This window comes from Marmota monax, unplaced genomic scaffold (assembly GCF_021218885.2).
Source record: "Marmota monax isolate L192 unplaced genomic scaffold, Marmota_monax_Labrador192_F-V1.1 WCK01_AAM20220418_F8-fsc00077, whole genome shotgun sequence".
Lineage (NCBI taxonomy): Eukaryota > Metazoa > Chordata > Mammalia > Rodentia > Sciuridae > Marmota > Marmota monax.
Genome location: NW_026694610.1, coordinates 8,606,134 through 8,626,555, shown reverse-complemented (window position 1 = coordinate 8,626,555; position 20,422 = coordinate 8,606,134).

Below are 20,422 nucleotides of genomic sequence, written 5' to 3'. Positions count from 1 at the left end.
TACTTCTGTTAGAACTGGTAATGATTTTAGGTGTCCAAAAATTCTTTTTTTTTTTTTTTTCTGGAAAGTTTCTCTAACTACAGAAATCTAAGACATCTGTTACGTTGTTTTCTTCTTTCAAAAGTTTACTTCTTTGCTTCCCTGGTTTCTGTTGAAACATCAGCTATTTCTTTTACTACTTTACCTCAGAAATTAATGATTTTCATCTTTTCATCCCTGTCTACTTTTTTTTTTTTTGTAAGAAGGATTGAACTCATGGGCACTCAACCACTTGAGCCACATCCCCAGCCCATTTTTTAATTTTATTTAGAGACAGGGTCTCACTAAGTTTCTTAGCACTTCACTGTTGCTGAGGTTGTTGAACTTGCAATCCTCCTGCTTCCACCTCCCAAGGTGCTAAGATTACAGGCCTGTACCACCATACCTAGCCATCTCTCCCTACTTTTGAAGATGCTCTCTATCTTTGGGGTTCAAAAGTCTGGAAAGGTGGTACCTTGCTCTGTGTGTTTGTATATGAGTGTGTGTACACTTGTGTTTTGTTTTCCTGTATGGAGAGAGCTGAGAATTCTGACTATGATTTTTGTACCCTTCCTTACTTAGAAAAAATACTTTCTTAATAAAAATCAGTATTTTGCCAAATTCTATGTCTACTATTCCCTTTGAACTTACTTTTTATGAAACAAATTATACACGAGTTAGTTCTGTTGACTATTTCCTACAAGTATCTTAGGTTTATTACCCCATTTTTTCTTCTACTTCAATTTAGATACGTTCATTCAGTCGGTCATTGAGATTTTGTGTAGTATACTATAAAACACAACCTCAGATGGTTTATATTCAGCTATAGGATGATCATAATTGATAGGGGACAGATAGAATGGTCGGAACAAGAGATTAAGAGAATAATTCTGTAACATGGGCCCACTCTGCTGACCCTATATGCTTTCTTTGCCAAAAAGCAATTGACCTGCAGCCCCATTTGGCCTAAGTGGATAGGGTATATCACATTCATCAACAAATTGAGGCAGAGACAAAGTTGGGGAGTCAGTGTAGGTAATGAATGATGGAATCCAGAGAGGATGATATGACTAGTTGTCAAAGAAAGAACAATGGGTTGTTAGCCTCCATGATTAGGCTCCTGAGCACTCTGAGTGCTAACAATGAACCTCTGTGTCCCTGCTCTCTGCATGTATATGGGGGAGAAAGAGAAGACAATGGTTAAGTAGAAGGATTCTGGAGTCTATAAAAAAGCAAGTCACACCCCTTTTCATGGACTTTTGGCTCTGAAGGGGCCTTCTCTTTGGAGAAATCTGTCTCTATCACTTTCTTAAATAAAACTTGCTCTCTACTCTTGCCTTGGCATTTTTCTGATGTTTTAATCTTCAACATTGGGAACAAGGGCCTGTTCCTGATCGTCAGTGGGCTGGTACCAATATGAGTCTTTCTAATACATTACAATTCTATGTTAGAATAGTTGATATGCTCTTAAAAAAATATGAACCATCATCTGTGAGTCTGATATTACATTTCTGTTTCTCTCAATTGCCGTGCATGCCTTTCTACCTCTTTGGGTAATGTTTCACTTAGAATTTTGTGTAAAAGTTCCATAGAAGATTGGGATGACACACTTCAAAAGCATGTCTCCTCTTTTCCTTTGTTAAAAAGGAAAACCTAACCAGGTTCTGGAACAGATGGCTTACTCTGTATTGTTCAGTCCAGGGCACTTCTCTGGCCTCCTCAGCAGCACTTCTCCAGGATGCTGGTCATCATGCGGTAGAGCTGGGTCTCCACACACAGGACAGACTACAGGGGGCTTAGTTCTGTACCAAAAACATTCTGATCTTTGTTCACAGATTGCTGAAATCTGGTGAATTTCTTGAGGGCTACCACACATTTGATGCAGACTTCCTCCACTACAACTTTGTGTGCTATTAACTTTAAGACTACAGTCATTTTCCCATTGCCGTTTAAAGACTTATATCATAGTACCTACAGACTCCATTGTGCAAATGTCCTATAAGGAAAGCTACTGGTGCATTTATAAACCCATTACATTTCCAAAAATGTTCTTTTTTTTTTTTTAAATCTGGAAATTGAAATCACATTTCCACATCCAATTTGAATTCCCAGTCCCTTTTGTTTTCTTCATTTCCTCTGGTGTGACCAGATACATTTCGCACTTTTATGACATTCCATAACTAAGTAAATATCTCTTTACATACAAGGGTGATTATTACTCACATATGCTTTTAGTGTTTTTTTCCCCCTTTGTTTTATAGGCAAGATTCCATGACAGGTTTAACAGCCATGGGGACACTAAAATCTTGTGAGACCATGGGAAAGCTCTATTCTGAATTTTAATGTGTCTTTATATCATTCATTACCCATAATTATCCCCATAACTTTTTCGTTTATGCTTATTAATATTATGAGAGATTTTCTCCTCCTCTTTCTTCTGTTCCTTCTTCACACTTATTTATTTATCTTTTCAGGCAGAGAAAGAAATGAGAAAATAACATTTTTTTTTCTCCTTAGACGGGGTTGATATATTTATCTTACCTTTGGGATCATCCTCTAAAGATATTTAGATATAAGTGACCATTTAACACTTCAGAGCTTATCTCTCATTTTAGTACTAGTACAAACCTTTGGTTTCAGAAAAATATTTTTCCTCTGAAATTTAGAATTTTATTCTCCCAGGGTTGAGTAATTCATTTCACTTTGGTGGTAGCATAAATATTCTTTTCTGCTTCATTTTGTAAACTTATAGTATACTGATAAATCTTTCATACTTTGTTCGTTTTTGCATCTCTTTTCTTTTAAATAGACTTATGTAGTATCTGATAATAATATCTTTGCTTTATATTGAATGTATATTTCTTTCTGTATGCACTGATAGAAAAATAAGGAGGTTTTATATCTATTTCTTTATATTTTGAATAAAAGTAACGGTTTCTGTGAAATACCCATCCAGTCTTTTTTATTATGGATACCTTTGAATAATATGAAATTATTGAGCTGTGGCCTATATAAAAATTAATTTACTTTTCAAGTAAATCTCTCCCATATATGTCTGTTGATTAAGGGAATTGACTGAAAACTTATCAAAGCAAACATTCACTCAACTCTGCTATAAAATAATTTCCTTTGTTGTGTTTTAGTATAGTATTTTATTTGTATGCTTTGCCCCACAACTTCAATACCATAATATTCACAGAACCCTTCTCTCATAAAAATGTCCATATTTGTATCCTTATCTATAATTTGTGTGCATTATGGAAAATTTAATGATTTACTATCAAAAATAGTCTAAATATTTAGTGTAACATTCCCTTCTTTGTTAAAAGTGATCCAAATTCATTTTATTTTTATTTTTCTTATTCTTCATTTTTTTTATTATTACTGATAATTGAACCCAGGAGTGGTCTACTACTGAGCTATATCTCCAGTTGTTTTATTTTGAGAAAGGATTTCACTAAGATACCAAGGCTGGCCTCAAACTTGCAATTCTCAGGACTTAGGTACCAGAGTCACTGGGATACAGGTGTGTACAACCATATCCAATTCCAAAATTTCTATAATCACCTATTGTGAATAATAATAAAATGATAACTATTAGTTTTCATTTGAAGTCACATGATATTGCATTTACTGTCTTGTTACTTCTAACCACATTGCTAAGAAACAGGAGCAATTACAATTTTTATTTTTAAAAGAGAATACTGAAACCCAGCAACATTAAATGAATACCTAAGTTTCACAACTAATTCAAAGAAAACTAAATGTGTCCATGAGCACTTTCACACCAAAACCTTTGTTCTTATACTATACTAAAAGCAATTTCTATTACATCTCATTTGACATTCTTGATCACCCTGTGGAGAAAAGACAGATGGGTCTGAGGTAATGGTAATATGCTTGCTTAAGCTTAATGAAGTTAAGATTCCATTTGCAGCTGTGATCTCCTTAATGGTGAAATCAATATATCCCTGGCTTTCTTTGGGCAGCTATTGACATAATGAATCTATTTTATACATTCTGCTAAATAGAAAACACATAAGTAGTACCCCTTAACCTAGAACATCATTACCACTCTGTGTAGAAAAAAAAAACATGCATTTTTCCTAGGACAAAGAGAAAAATAAACTTTTTGTATCTCATCTCCTTTATCAATTATCTTCCTGTGGAGGGAAAAAAAGTAATTTTCCTTTACTATGGGCCCTAGTTCACTGTTATGGAAATAAAACTTATGTGTTTGTGTGTGTGCACATTGTTCATGTGCATATATAACAATAGGTCAATAGAATAATCACCAAAAACACAAAACGAAGGCTATTGTTTAAAAAATAATTTATTAGGTAATATGTTATACTAGGTTTACTCCAAATTTCTTAATATATATCCGAATGACAATTTTAATAATGAGATCAAAAAGATTGTTTTTAAAACTACAATGACTCATATACTTTCACATGTAATGGGAAGCATTTTAATTTCAACCTCTAGGCTGAAAATTTTCTCAGCAGGAGACCATTGTCAATTTGGTGTCCCGAGAGGCAAAGCTAAACAAATATTGAGTCTGAAAAAAGGTCCCATATTCAAAATGTGGAGGGTACAGAATGTCCAAATCCCAAAACATATTTTGAAAAAATATATCAATAAAATGACAGTTCTGTGGAACTAGACATTATTCAGCTATACAATCAGGGAAAGAAAGAGTGCTTTAAAACATTACACTAATGGGACATCAGAAAAAATATAAAGTGGATGTAAAAACATTCTGTGGAAAAATTTGCATTTCTTAACAAAGAATCCAGGAAGAACCGCCAAGATGACCACATAGAAGCGTCCAATACCTGGCTCCTTAACAAAGTCCAATGTAACTAAACATGAATAGTGCATCTTCACATGAGGGACTGAGAGGCAGCAGTGAGACTGAGCAAGAAAGCAAGAGGAACCTTAAAGACATGGAGACTCAGAATAACAACAGAAAGAGAGCGAAAAACGTCACTGGCAACTGCAACCCTGATAATCCGGCTGTGGAGATACTCCATGGCAGGGAGAAAGGTAAACAGAGGAGTGCCAGCAAACCTCATTGCCATTGCAGACTCTAGCTCAAGGAGAGCTCCAAGGGAAACACAATGTAAGCTGTTGCAACACAGCACCATCTTGAAAACAGAATCATTGTGAGAGTGCATACTGCCATGGGCACAGAAGCCACTACATATCATCACCAGGGAACAAACAACATACCACGCGAAAGCAAAAGACTGCAAACTTGTGAACACAGGCAGACCTAGAGCTCAAGTCCATACAGTGGATTTTGGGGGACACATAATATTTCACAGTGAAGGGTATTGCCCTCAAGGTATGCAGAACCACAGTGTTTGTCCCAGATGATCTGGTGTTTGTTCCTCAGCACTACCTCATCACCACCCTGTGTTGTGACTGGTGCTTTACACTGTAGAGTTTGAGATGTGACTCCTGTAATCCATGCCACTCAATACAGCCTCTGCCACTGCTTTAGACATAAGATATAGGGCTTGCTGATGAACGTCCCACTAGGACCTGCTTTTATCAGAGATAGCCGAAGCAAAAACTAAGGACATACTGCCACAATCTGTGTCCAAGAACTGTCCCTGCAGCCACCAGAGGCACCCAGCATTAAAAGAATTTACTCACAAGCAAGGGCTGGGGACAAATCCACTATTATCCACAGTCCCAGTATTACCACTGCTTTTGCTGGAAATCCCTGCCACTAGTTGTGCTTACCCTTTTGTAACCTAAGGATACATACTCCATTTTCTTTTCCCAGCTCTACTATTGTCTTTGCCCAAAATTCTGGTGACAGCGGAGCTTGCCACTAAGGGAGTTTGAAGATATAACTAATGTGTTTCATGCCTCTGACTTTATTGTCACCACTATCAGACCCATGTCTCCACCAGATCTGATGCTAGAAGACCTAAGGGAAAATCAACATTACTATACCCTACCGCCATAACACCCATTGCCAGAAGTCTCCTACCACCAGTGCTCACTCACTCCCGGATAGGTCTGAGGACAAGTTCCCCACACATCCTAACACTGCCTCTGCTGCTTTTAGAGGCCTGTTCACAATCAGTGATTAAAGTTCCTTCACCTAGGTTCTGAGCTTATATGGTTCTAGTAGCTCAAATCCTCTGCAAGCTCACATTACTACAACCACAAACATAAGCAGTCTAAAGAACAGAGACAATCAGAGAAATTACCAATGTTGATTAGATCTGAAAAATCCATACCTTATATCTCTGTGCCCACTCAGAATGAAGGCCAAAATGCCATACTCAAACAAAACCCTATGATTCATAAGTAAGAAAATATTTTTATATATAAAAGCTACTCCACAAAAATAAAAGATGTTATTTTTATATCAGATATGTAGACATTAACACAGAGACATTATCATCTTGAAAAAACAAGTAAAGATGACACCATCAATGTTTCACAATGATTTCCCAAAATAAACTGCAAGCTAAGGAAGATTTACAAAATAATTGAAAATGATTATGGTAACAAGAAAACTCATTAAAATGCAAGAGAAAATGCACAGATAATTCAATAGATCAGAAAATCAAACCATGATATAAATGAGAAATTCAGCAGATATGGATATGATCAAAAAGAGCCAAATAGAACTATTGGTGCTAAAGAACAAAATACAAATGGGAACTTCAATAATAGACAAAATCAAGAGGAAAGAATTCTGAACTTGAAGAACATCTTTTACAATAACCCAGTTAGATCAAAAAACACAAATCAATAAGTAAGAGAATGAATTAAGCCTTAGGACAATTTGTGTGTGTGTGTGTGTGCATTTGTGCGTGTGTGTGTGTGCGCGCAAGCAGGGGATTGAACACAGGGCCTTGTGCATGCAAGGAACTGAGCTATAACCCCAGCCCAGGACTATTCTTTAGTGAAAAAATATTTTCCTTAAATATATTCCAGTGTGTTAGTCAGCTTTTTTATTACTGTGGCAAATTATATCAGAAAATGAATTTAATTTATTTTTATTGGTTGTTCAAAACATTACAAAGCTCTTGACATATCATATTTCATACAATAGATTCAAGTGGGTTATGAACTCCCATTTTTACCCCAAATACAGATTGCAGAATCACATCGGTTACTAATATGGCATTATGTAAAAATGTGGATGTGTAACCGAGAAAATGAATTTAAAAGGAAAGGCTTATATTGATTCATGGCTTCAGGATTTTCAATGTATATTCAGTTGGTCCCAGTGGTTTTAGTGCTGTGGCAAGGCAGAACATCATGTTGAGGAACACATAATAGAGCAAAACTCCTCACATAATGGTGGCCAGAAAACAGAGAAAGAGAATGATGGTGGAACCACAGTTAAGATATATTCTTCCAAGGCACACCACTGTGCCCACTTTCTCCAGTTAGGCTGCAAATACTACAGTTTCCATAAATTCCAAATAGTCCATTCAATTATGAACTTACAAAGGATTAATCCATTGAAGAGATTAGACCATATCATATCCTAAAAGTTCCCTATCTGAACATTATGCATTGGGGTTGAAACTTTTAACACAAAAGCTTTTGGAGTATTCCATGTTCAGACTATAACAAGAAAAGAAGCAAAAAAAAAAAAAAAGATTGTAGAAAATATATTCAATAAATTAATTCTGAAAACTTGAGAAGGAAATCACCATCCATGTCCAGGGGAAAAGAAGAATCCCAAATAGAGTTAATCAAGTAAAATCCTAAGCAAGTCATATTATAGGCAAACTGTAAGATGAATTTTAAAAACAGAGAGAAAACTTTCATGACATATTTAGGGAGTCCTCATAAGATTAAGAGCAGATTTATCAGCAGAAATCTTGTAGGGCTGTAAGTAGTGAAATGACACATTCAAACATTCAAAACACAGAAGAGAAAAGAAAAACCGAAACAAAACAACAGGAAAAACACCTTGCCAACCTAGGTATTATACCTGGAAAACCTGTCTTTTGTTCACAAAGGAGAATTAAAAACAGTTTTAGAAAATGACAGACTGAGGAAACCTATTACCACTAGATAAGCTCTATAAGAGATTATTAATGAAGTTCTACATCTGAAAGTGCAATAGCTACTACCATGAAAACAAGTAAATGACCGAACTCCATTCATCAAGCAGATACAGAAATGAAGGGGAAAAAATTACTCTCTAGTACCTCCAAACCAAAGGAATCAAGTAAGAGATAGAAAAGAAAAAGATTATACAAAATAATCCAAAACAATTAAGGAAATGGTAGGAGCAATTTTTTACTCATCAATAATATTTCTGAATGAAAGTAAATTAAATTTCTCAAACAAAAGACATAGAGCCAAAAATAGATAATCAAATCTCAATGATAATGCTGCCTAAAAGAAACTCACTTTTCCACTAAAGAAAGACATGTACTAAAAGTAAAAGATTAGAAATAGTAATTTTCTTTGAAAATAGAAAAGCAAGCAGGATTTACTATGTTTATATAAAAAGCATCTGTGATTGAATAATATTAAATAGAATTTAAGTCAAAAATGTACATCTTAGATTTGGAATCAAAATTACAAAGTGACCAAAGAAACAATACGTTACTATTTAAGAAAACTTTTGTTGTTCAGAACATAGTATTAACAATATGAAAGAACAACTCAAAATTTGTCAAAAAAAATTTGTAAGTAATATATTTGATAAGCAAATTTTATCTGGAGTATCTAAATTCCTCTTCAATTCAATAATAAATATGTATGTGCAAATAGTTTAATAATCTAACTTTAAAATGGGTAAAAGATTTGAATAGACACGTGGAAATGAGTAATAAATGCCTGAGAAGACGCTCAAAAACCTAAAGCATTAGAAAATGTAAATCAAAACCATAGAGATACCATATATATAATAGAAAATACCATATATATATATAATAGAAAAAAAAGAAACCATTAATAATAAGTGTTGATTCTGATGTGGAGAAATAGCAAGGCTCATATGTTACACATAAAATGTCAAATAGCAAAACTTATTTTGAAAATACCATGGCAGATCTTCAGAAATTTAAAATTATTATTTTGCCATATAACCCAGAAATTTTACACCCAGGAATATATCAAGAGAAATGTAAACTTGTTGTTTTAGTTAACTTTGTGAGGCTATCAGCAAAATAACCAACAGGAAAAATTTCAAGGAGAAACTGTACATTTTGACTCATGGTTTTAGAGGTTCAGTTCACAGTCAGTTGATTCCATAGCTCTGGGCATGAGATAGGGAAGTACATCATGGTGGAAGAACATGGCAGAGAAAAGCAGCTCTGGACATAGCAACTAGGAAAGAGGGACAAAATATACACCCCTAAGTGGACTGTTTCCTTAGCCACCTCTTTTTTGCCTAGTGATCATCCAATTAATCTATCTGTGAATTAATCCACTGATTATGTTTAGATTTCATAATCTAAAAATGTCACCTCTGAACCCTGAGCCACATCCCCATCATTTTTTTATTTTAACTTTGAGACAGGGTCTCAGTAAGTTGCTTAGAGCCTTATTAAATTGTTGAGACTGACTTTGAACTCATGATCCTCCTGTCTCAGCCTCCCAATTTGCTGCAGATTACAAATGTGCATCACCACAGCTGGCACCACTGAACATTTGTGCATTGTATCACATGTGAGATTTTGGGGGACACCTCATATCTAAGCCATAACACATACCTCCATATAAAATTATACATATAAACAGTAATGGGAGCATTATTCATAATAACCAAGAAGTGGAAACATATACACACCTATTGATCTGTTGACTGAATAAATATTATCTCACATATCCACAAAATGGAATATTGGTCAATATTGGTCAATATAGGAGATAGAGTACTCTTAAATTCTACAACATGATGAAACTTAAAGACTTAAAGCTAAGCAAAAGAAGGCAGCACAGAAGACCTACTGTGAAACTAGTTATTTTAAATGTCCACAATTAGAAAATCTACATAGAACATAATAGTGGATTAATGGTTGCTTAAAGCTGTGTAGACTGGAAGGAAATGGAAATAACTACTAATGAGTACATAGAAACTTCAGTGTAATGGGAATGTCCTAGAATTGATTGTAGTGATGGCTCCACATCTTTTTAAACATACTAAAAATCATTGAATTGTATACTTTAAATTAGCAAATTTCATGGTAATTAGATTATAACTCAATAAAACTGTGTAATGAAACCACTTAATTGGAAATATAATTATATTTTATTTACTTTCAGCATACTACAAACAGCAATATTTGAATCATCATTTTTTTCAAAATATTTTTCTGTATCACAGTTTCTGTTTCTAAAGATAACAATATAACATTTATTCATTATTATATAATAATCATGAGATAACACACAATTTATACTGTACTACTCCACCACTAGCTTCATTTAACTTCACTTAGTGATATTAATATTTCATTTGAATTCATATTTTCTATCAATATCTTCACAATATTTTCAGTGAGATGTTACATATTCTATGATTTGAGAACCAAAATATGTTCAACACTTCCCCAAAATGCTTATTCTTAGCAGCAATAATTGCAGGAGCTAAACCTTACATAGTCAAATTGTTGAATGGTGAATATGCATAGGAAAACCAAGAAGAAATTATGGATAAGAAAATGTACCAATACATCATTTTTTTTCCTCTGAAGAAAAAAGAGATAAGTAGAATTTACATGTGGAAATCCTATTATCCCATGATACTTTCACATCTCATATGATGACTTCTGTTTTTATATTATTTAGCTCAGTAGAGGATATATATTTGCATAAGTGTGCAGAAAGTAGTAATCATGAAAAATTGCCTGGACTCATCTTCTGACGTCTCTCTTCAAATCAAATCAATCAACAATGCTGCCAATATTCTTTATGTTAAACAGATTTATATATATTTTATTTTTATGTCTTTGTTTTTTCATTGTCATATTCATATTTTAGCTTTCATCGCTGAGAATCTAATACTATCACCTTTTATAAAAGATAATTTTAACTATTTTGAGTAACATTATTTTTCAAAGCAAACAATAATAAAAATATCATAAATGTAAAATTTAGTTCAAATAAATAAATAAATAATAACCAACAACCAGAGCCTCACAGAGGACAGGGACAATTGTAACAGAAGGGTATGGAGATTATATCTCTAATTGCGAATTCAGGTGATGCAACTCTGAACACTTCAAATACTTTCATTTCTCTCCTCATCAAAGAACTGCCTTGTGGGCCATCTTATAATTTATGCAGACTTGTAGCCAGCAGTAGGTACCATTATGACTGAATGACATGAATTGTGTACACTGAAGTTCTCCAAAGGAATTGATTTGGGGATCTGTATTTGAGTCCCCAAAGCCACCATCAGTTCTGACAGAACATACAAAGTGTATTTTACTCATGTTTACAGTTTAATACAATTGAAAGATTACAGATTTTAAAAAGCCAAATCCTGGAAAAATAAGGTAAAAGTTCTTGGTTGTTCTTTTCCAGTGGGGTCACAATGACAATTATAAATTCTCCTAGAATCAGTCTGTGATAAGACAACATGCTACCAGCCAAGGAAATTTTCCTGAGTCTTGATGTCTAGGCTGTTTATTGGGGGCCAGTCATATAGAAATGGAGTGCCTATTTAAAATTCCCTCACCTACTAAATCTCCAATCATTTTAGAAAACAAGTTAATAAAATATGGATCAGGGATCCAGATAAATTTAAAAAAAACATATATTCTTCATTAATCATATAATTTTTATTAACTCTCTGGTATTACCTAAAAATCCAGGTATGTAAAGAAATTCTTATCATGGAGGCCCTTCCAGTGATTAATAGCTTATATTCTAGGAGATGGTCCAAGGTCTTTCCTAAAAGTTGTTGGAATGTATAGAGCTGTAATTTTGCAATTACAGCAACAATGAGAACAAAGCTAAGACATAATATGCTGTATTCTCACTACCTACCCAAAGATGTTTTGAGTATAATATGAATTATGTATTCTGATTCATATGATAATTCTATAGGACATATTAATCAGGGTTCTCTAAGCAGAGTTCTCTAATCAATAGGATAAAGATGAATGGATGGATTGATGGATGGATAGATAAATGAGATAAGATAGATTGATTTAGAGACAGAGAGAAAAAAAAAGAGATTTATTGTGATGGATTAGCTTATGTAGTTATGAAGGCTAAGTCCTACAATTTTGCCCTCTGCAAGCTACATAACCAGGAAAGTAGGTGGTACAGTTTCAGTCCCTAACCAAGATACTGAAAACAAGAAGAGCCAATGTTAAAAGTCCCTGTCCGTATTTTAAGAGCTGAGAACCATGAACACTCATGTCTAAGGACAAGACAAGATGTATGTCTCTGCTCAAGAAGCAATAATTCACTCATCTTCTGATTTTGTGTTCTATTTAATCCAGGGATGGGGATTTAGCTAGTGTTAAAGCACTTACTGAGAATGCACAGGACCCTGGGTTTAATCTCCAGTATATAAAAAAACAAAGGTTTGATGTCTCAATGGATTGGATAATGCCCACACACATGGGTGAGGGTCATATTCTCTATTCAGTCTGCCAATTCAAATGGTAATATATTTGAGAAATATCCTCACTCAAAAATATTGTTTACACAGGTATTTGTGCATCTTAGTCAAATCATTTAGACACTCAAAAATCCCATAGTGTTTATACATTAGTTTTTCCACCTACACATGCAAATCATAAGATATATGGGGTTCAGTAACTTCCTAAGTATCACTTGGAAAACAATTGTTAAAACCACATTTTAAATTCAGAGCTGAACTTTGATAGTTGGGGAATAGTATTGATTACGGAGATGCCTCATTTTACTGTACTTCATTATGCTTCACAGACATTGCATTTTTATGAATTTAAGGTATGTAGAATCTTTGAGTCAAAGTCAATCCTTGCCATTTTTCCAATAGCATACTCTCAGTCAGAGTCTCTTTTTACATTGTGATTATAATATATCATAATATTTCAGACTTACTCATTATAATCTTTATATTTGTTATGGGTTATCTTGATCAATGATCTTTAATTTTTCTTCAGCAAATGTTTTGGGATGCCACAAAACATGACTATATAATATGTCAAGCTTAAGAAATATTACATGTGTTCTGGCTACACCACTGGCCAGTCTTTTCTTCTCTATAACTTTCCTCTCAGGCCTCCCTAGTTACTCAGACAAAGCAACATTGAAATTAGTCTAATTAATAACCTCATACTGGTTTCCAAGTTTTCAAGTAAAAGGATGAGCCACACATCTCTTGTTTTAAATTTAAAGCTAGAAATTATCAGACTAATTGAGGAAGATGTTTCTAAAGACATCCTCTGTAGCAAGCCAGATCTCTTATGCCAGTTCCTCAGGTTGTGAGGAGAAAGGAATAATTCCTGAAGGAAATTAAAAGTACTACTCCAGTAAACACATGAATGACAATAAAGCAAAACAGACTTATTGTTAAAAGGGAAAAATTTTAAGTCTGTAAAGATACTCAAATGAGTCACAACATTCCCTTCAGCCAGAATCTAATGTGGAGCAAGGCTCTAAATCTATGAAACTTTATGAAGACTGAGTGAAGTAAAAAAGCTACAGAGTGGGCTGGGGATGTGGCTCAAGTGGTAGCGCACTCGCCTGGCATGCATGCGGCCCGGGTTCGATCCTCAGCACCACATACAAACAAAGATGTTGTGTCCGCCCAAAACTAAAGAATAAATATTAAAAAAAAAAAAAGCTACAGAGTAAAATTAGTAGAAGTCAGTTATTTGCTTTAGGGAATGAAGCCATCTCCGTAATATGAAAGTATAAGCTGAAATAGCAAGTGCTGATGTAGAGGTTGTAGCAAGTTTTCCAGATGATACAGCTAAGGTAACTGATGGAAGAGAACACACTACACATTTTTTTTTTAGTGTAGAGAAAATAGACTTATATTTCACATTAGTATCTAGAACTTTCATTGATATAGAAGGGTAGTCAATGTCTGGTGTGTAAGTCAGTTTTTCATTGATGTTACAGATTACCTGAGAAATAGGAGAAAAGGTTTATCTAGGCTCATGATTTCTCAGTTACAGTCCATGGTTGGCTGGATCCATTGCCTTTAGGCCTATAGCAAGGCAGAACATCATGACAGAAAGCTCATGGAGAAACCTCCCCTTTTCCCTTCAAAAATCTTGACCTCATCCCAAATGTGAAGCAGGAAAAGAGGAGAGAGAGAGAGGAAGAGGGAGGGTGGGGAGGACAAAAGGGACTGGGGACAAAATATAAGATATCTTCCTTTATTTATTTCTCCAAATAGGCCCCACATACTAAAGTTTCCACTACTTCCCAATAATCCATTGATCTGTGAACCCATAGATAGATTAAGCCATTCACATGGTAGGAACCCTCATGATCCAATCAAGTCTCAAAGGCCCCACCTCTGAACACTGGTTCCCTGGGGATTGTCAACACTTGAGATTAAATTGGATTAAATTAAATTAAATTGAATTCTGGTCATAACATAATGGCTCCAAAGCTCCAAAGGATAACTTAACTCTTTTATTAGGGAATAATGTAATTAATGGCTTTAAGTTGAAGCTAATGCTTATTTAGTTTTCTGAAAATGCTACCACTCATAAGAATTATACTAATTCTTCCCTGCTTATGTTCTATAAATGGAAGAATGAAGCCTAGGTAACACACATTTGTTTACAAGATGGTTTGCTAAATATTTTAAGCCCCTCTATGAGATCTTATGCTAATATTTTTTTTTTCTTTCAGAACACTACTTTTTTTTTGACAATGCAACTTGCAACCCAGGAGTTCTGATGAAGATATACAATGACATTAACATTGTTTTCATGGCAGTACACCACCCTCCCCACAAAAACTTGTTCTACATTTCATGATTCAATAAGTATTTTTGACTTGTAAGTTTTATTATTAAGAAATACATTTAATAAGCATTTAGTTGCCATCAACAGTAATTCCTCTGATGGATCAAGGTAATGTAAATTATAAACTTTCTGGAAACAATTCACCTCTCTAGATGTCATTAAAAGCATGCATAATTCATAGATCAAAATATCACCATTAACAAAAATTTGGAACAAATTTATTCTTTCTTTCATGGATAGCTTTAAGTGATCCACTAAAATAATAGCAGATATGGAAATATAAAGATAAATAAAACTACAGAACATTAAAGAAATAAATTGAAGATCTTAGAAGATGGAAAGATCACCCATGTTCTTTGATAGGAGGAATTAATATTGTCAAAGTGAACTACCAAAAGTTCTATACAGATTTAATCCAATTCATATTAAAATTCCAAGGACATTCTTCATAGAAATAGAAAAAGCAGTCATGAAATTCATTTGGAAAAATAAAATGAACCAGAATAACCAAAATAATCCTTAGTGAGAAAAGTGAAGAAAAGCAGGGTATGGGGCATGGTGGTGCATGTCTGTAATACCAGTGGTTTAGGAGGCTGAGGAAGGAAGATCATGAGTTCAAAGCTAGCCTAGGCAATTTAGTAAGGTCCTAAGCAACTTAGTGAAACTGTGTTTGTAAATAAAAATATATTTTTAAAAGCGAGGGCTGGGGATGTGGCTCAGTGGTTAAGGGCCCCTGGTTCCAAAAAAAAAAAAAAAAAAAAAGTGAAGCAGGAGGCATCACAGTACCAGACTTTAAATTACACTACAAAGCTATAGTAACAAAACCAGCACATACTGGCACCAAAATAGACATGAATGTAACAGAATAGAAGACATAGAGGAAAACCCCACATAAATACAGTTATCTCATACTAGACAAAACACGAGAAATATACATAGCTTCTTCAACAAATGGTGCTGAGAAAATGGAAAATCCATGTGTAGCAGAATTAAGTTGAATCCCCATCTCTCACCCTGCACAAAAGTCAATATAAAGTGGATGAAAACCACAGGTATTAATACAGAAATCCTGCACCTACTGGAAGAAAATGTAGGCCCAATGTATCATCATGTAGGCTTAAGAACTAAATTCCTCAATAAGACTCCTAAAGTGAAAGAAGTGAAATCAAGAATCAATAAATTGGATGTTATCAAATATTTTTGATATATTAGTTCATATTAAGATAAAGAATTAAAAATAGTTATTTAATTTTAAAACTATTCTTTTTGTCTTAATTCATTTATAGTATTTTTAGGCAATTTGCTCCTTCCAGACATTTTTGGAAGCAAATAAATATAATTGTAATTAAATACTTAACAACTTATTTTATTCAAAGTTAAAACAATCCCCAAATACATAGAGAAGTTATATAGTTGATTACAAATGTATCAAACTACAGGATAAAACCTCCAATATGCATGATAGCATTTACATTATTTCATTTTATGGTGGTTTTTTTGGGGGGGTATTTTTTTTTTGGTATTTTTGCCAACTAAAATTGAGATTTGGTCCAATAGATCAAGTTATGTTTTGGTTTACATCCTCTTAAGAACCTTTTCCTATTTATTAAGTATATATTTTAAATAAATTACCATTAATATAATTTAGATTTCTGCTTTTCTTAAATGCATAATATTCATATGATTGTCAAATGCATTCAAATATTGTATAGTTTCTTAGAATGTTTTAAAACAGTTTTAATGGAATTAGAATAAAATATATTGATTATATTGTTGCTCCAGGGAAGTGCTGAACCAACAATGGTGATTCATACAATTATAGCTAGTGGAATAGAGTGAACCAAGCACAGAGAAAGTTAGCCATCATTGGTAATGTTACAGTAATAGAGCTTTACTGCTCTGACAACATGTAAATACCATGTAAATATGAATGAAATTGATCCTTTTTCATATTCCTGGATATGACTTTCATATTCACAGAGAACAGCTTTGAGAGCTTTACTCCATACTTTTATAAAGAAATGGGTGCTTTAATTATGTTTTTTTCTGCAGCAATTATCTTAAGAACTTAATTTTTATTGAACCTAATTTTAATCAGAATGGAAAAGACTATTTAATAGTCTTTTTATCATTATATGGGAATTATTCCTGAAAATAATTTTATGTAGCATTTTAGTATTGTTTAGGTATTTTTAGCATTCAAAACTCTTAATTGTTTACTGAAATGTCTATATATACAATGTGTTATTTTACCAGGATGTTAATATGTATTAAAAATAAATATGCTATATGAACATCCATGCACAGGAATTTGTTTTTAAGTTATTTAGCATGTATTTATTTTCTAAGTCATTCTATTTCCTATGTGGTCACTTTTATAATATTTTAAGATTCTCATTCTCATTTGAAGTGGAGAAAGTATCCTTAAGGACACTGTACACTATCTCCCAACATGAACAATGGAGAACATTTCATGGTAAGTTACACTACCTTAAAAATATATATTTCACATTCCTTAAAACTTTAACACATTTTTAAAGCTATGTGTAAGATTTTTTTTTTAATTTAAAAATACTTTAGCTTATTTAGTGGGCAGTTTCAAATACACACAGAAGTTTATAGAAAATGGTATAAACTCTGTCCCAATACATGCACAGTCTTCCCAACTATCAAGATGGCAGCATGGTACATTTATTACAACTGATGAGCATACGTTGATAAATTACAATTGCCAAGAGTTCATAATTTACATTATAGTTCACTCTTGTATATCGTCAGGATTTGGACAAAACTATAAAGATGGGTATCCTCCATTATAGTATCAGAAAGAGGATTGTTACTGCTCTAACCATTCTATTTTGCCTATTTTTCTTTTCAACCCACCGCCCCCTACTGGCAGCTACTGATATCTCTACTGTCTTTATAATTTCACTATTTCCAGAATGTCATGTAGCTGGAATCAGATTATATATATCCCTTTAGATTAATTTCTTTTAATGAAAAATATGTACTTAAATTCCAACCAATAATTTTCAAGGTTTTATAAAATATTCTTTTTATCACTGAATATTATTTCATTGTTTATATATACTTAAGTTTATTTATTCACCTTTTAGAGACACTTTGACTACTATCAAGTTTTCACTCTCATAAATAAAATTAATAAACATCTGTCTGCAGGTTTTTGTGTGAAAATGGTCTTCAATAGTTTGGGTAATTATCACTGAGTGCAAATGTTGAAGCATATGGTTAAAAACATTAACTTTTGTAAGAAATTGTCAAATTTTTGTCCAATATGACTGTACTGATTTTTGTTCCTATCAGCAATGAATGGAAGTTTCTGGTGATCTTTATTTTCCATGGCATTTATTCTCAGCATTATAAATTTGGTCCTTTCTAATTTGCATGTAGTGGTATCTACTTGTTATACCCAAAGGTAATATCTGGAATCCTCTAGCATTCTAACCTACTTGTGGCATAAAAGAATATACTCATTATATGTTACATAAATAATGGCCTTTAATACTTTATTGTAAAATATATGATAAAAATCAGTGGACATTCAATTGTACTTTAGAATGTGCAATTAATTCTGACTTTAGAAGGTAAATAAAAAATTATTTATGTAAGAGCTTAATGAAAATAGCTTATTTTCAATCATCTATAGTATACAAAATAATGATAAGTATGCTCTTTCTATACACTGAATAACTTCATTCATTCCCTGGGACTTTCCTGTTCTGGCATGTGCAGAATGAGGTGATTTTACCAGAAGGTAAATAGGATGAAGGGCATTACTCCCATCTGAACAAGGCTCCCATAATTTGTTGCAGGCCTTCAAGTTATATTCCTAATTATGCACTTTCACAAATCCATATGTTCATTTTTAGAAAAAAAATAATTATTGAAAGTACATTTTAATCAATACATTTGAAACATTAGAGATTGCATTTCTAGTAATCATTCTTTTCCCGTATTTCAAAGACCTTCTGATTTTCTTACTTGTCTGACAGATTTGTGAACATTGCAGTAAATATGGAAATCAATGACTTGGTTGTCAAAGATACTATATCCAGTCTAACAAAATGAATTATTGTTATTATAATAACTTGTGTTTTTTCCTTATTAAATTAATATCCTCAAAGGTGAAATCATCTACATTTTGTACAATATTATATAAGAGTTAAATTATACTTCAGTATTCCTCTAAAAATGAAAAAAACAGAAATATGAAAATATTAAATTATCTTTGATTTTTAAAAATGTTTTGTGAACAGGAATTAATAATTTATTTTAAAAAATTAATAATAATAGCAAATATTCTCCATTATCTGTTAAAAAGATCCAAAGTGATCTTAACATGAAGACATGGTACTTTTGTAATATGTTTAAAACATTAAATATCTAAAGCAAATTTTATTTTTAAGAATATATAACATAAAATACAGATTAATATTAAATAGCTTTTTAATTACAAGTGGAACAGGAAACAAATTCTTATGTAGTATAAGCCTCAGAGTAACCTAAAATAAGCAGATACTATTACTGTTATCTTTATTTCATCTACCAAATATTAACATAAATCCTCCTTAAAATTTTGATGTCTAATTTTCTTGAATAACCAATGTTCTTAAGGAAAAATATTACTTCTTATGTATCACTTTATTTATTGATGGAGAAATTCTATATTTATTATGCTTTTAAGAATTGGTTAAGATAAAATAATAGCTCTATTTGTATTTAAATATTTCAATACTGTAATAAGACAGTTTAAAAATCATACTATTTATATATGTTCACAAAGGTTAAGTCCAACACTTTTAAATCATTTTACTTAATGCCTTCTATTATAATGAAATATTGTTCCTGGCTCTGCTTTAACATTTCTCTCTGTGTCTTAGCTGATACTTTTTTTTAAAAACTAATATTCAGAGAATTCAATTAAATTAGATCTATGATTTCTTGCTCTGAAAAACTGCCTCAGTTCACTTCTCTTTCCCTGTAATTATCTTAATGGCTTAGCTCTTGGCTGTTATCCCCAGAAACCTGTTACACTAGTTAAATTTCACCTGTAAAGATTTTTATTGTAAAAGTTTGTTAATCCAATGTCAGGCTTCATTGAAAAATCACAGACAGGCAATAATATATTTTAAAAATAGAATTTCTTGTAAATAACTTTAATTACAAAATATAAATAACATTCAGTAACAAATAAAAATTTGTTAAGTAAAAAGAGAAGGTATTTGATTTCTTTTGCGATCTGCAGTAGCTCAGATCAAAACAGTAATGTCTTTCTGAAAGCTTGCATAATGTCAAAAGGTTATATTATCAAATGAATCACACAGTGTGCTGCCTAGTCTAAATACGTGAGCCTCTGTTCAAAACTTAAATAAACTTCAGATATTTTATAAAATCTATTTCCAATGAGTATGTATTATCATTTGTTTAATAAATTTAAAATTGCAGAAACAGAA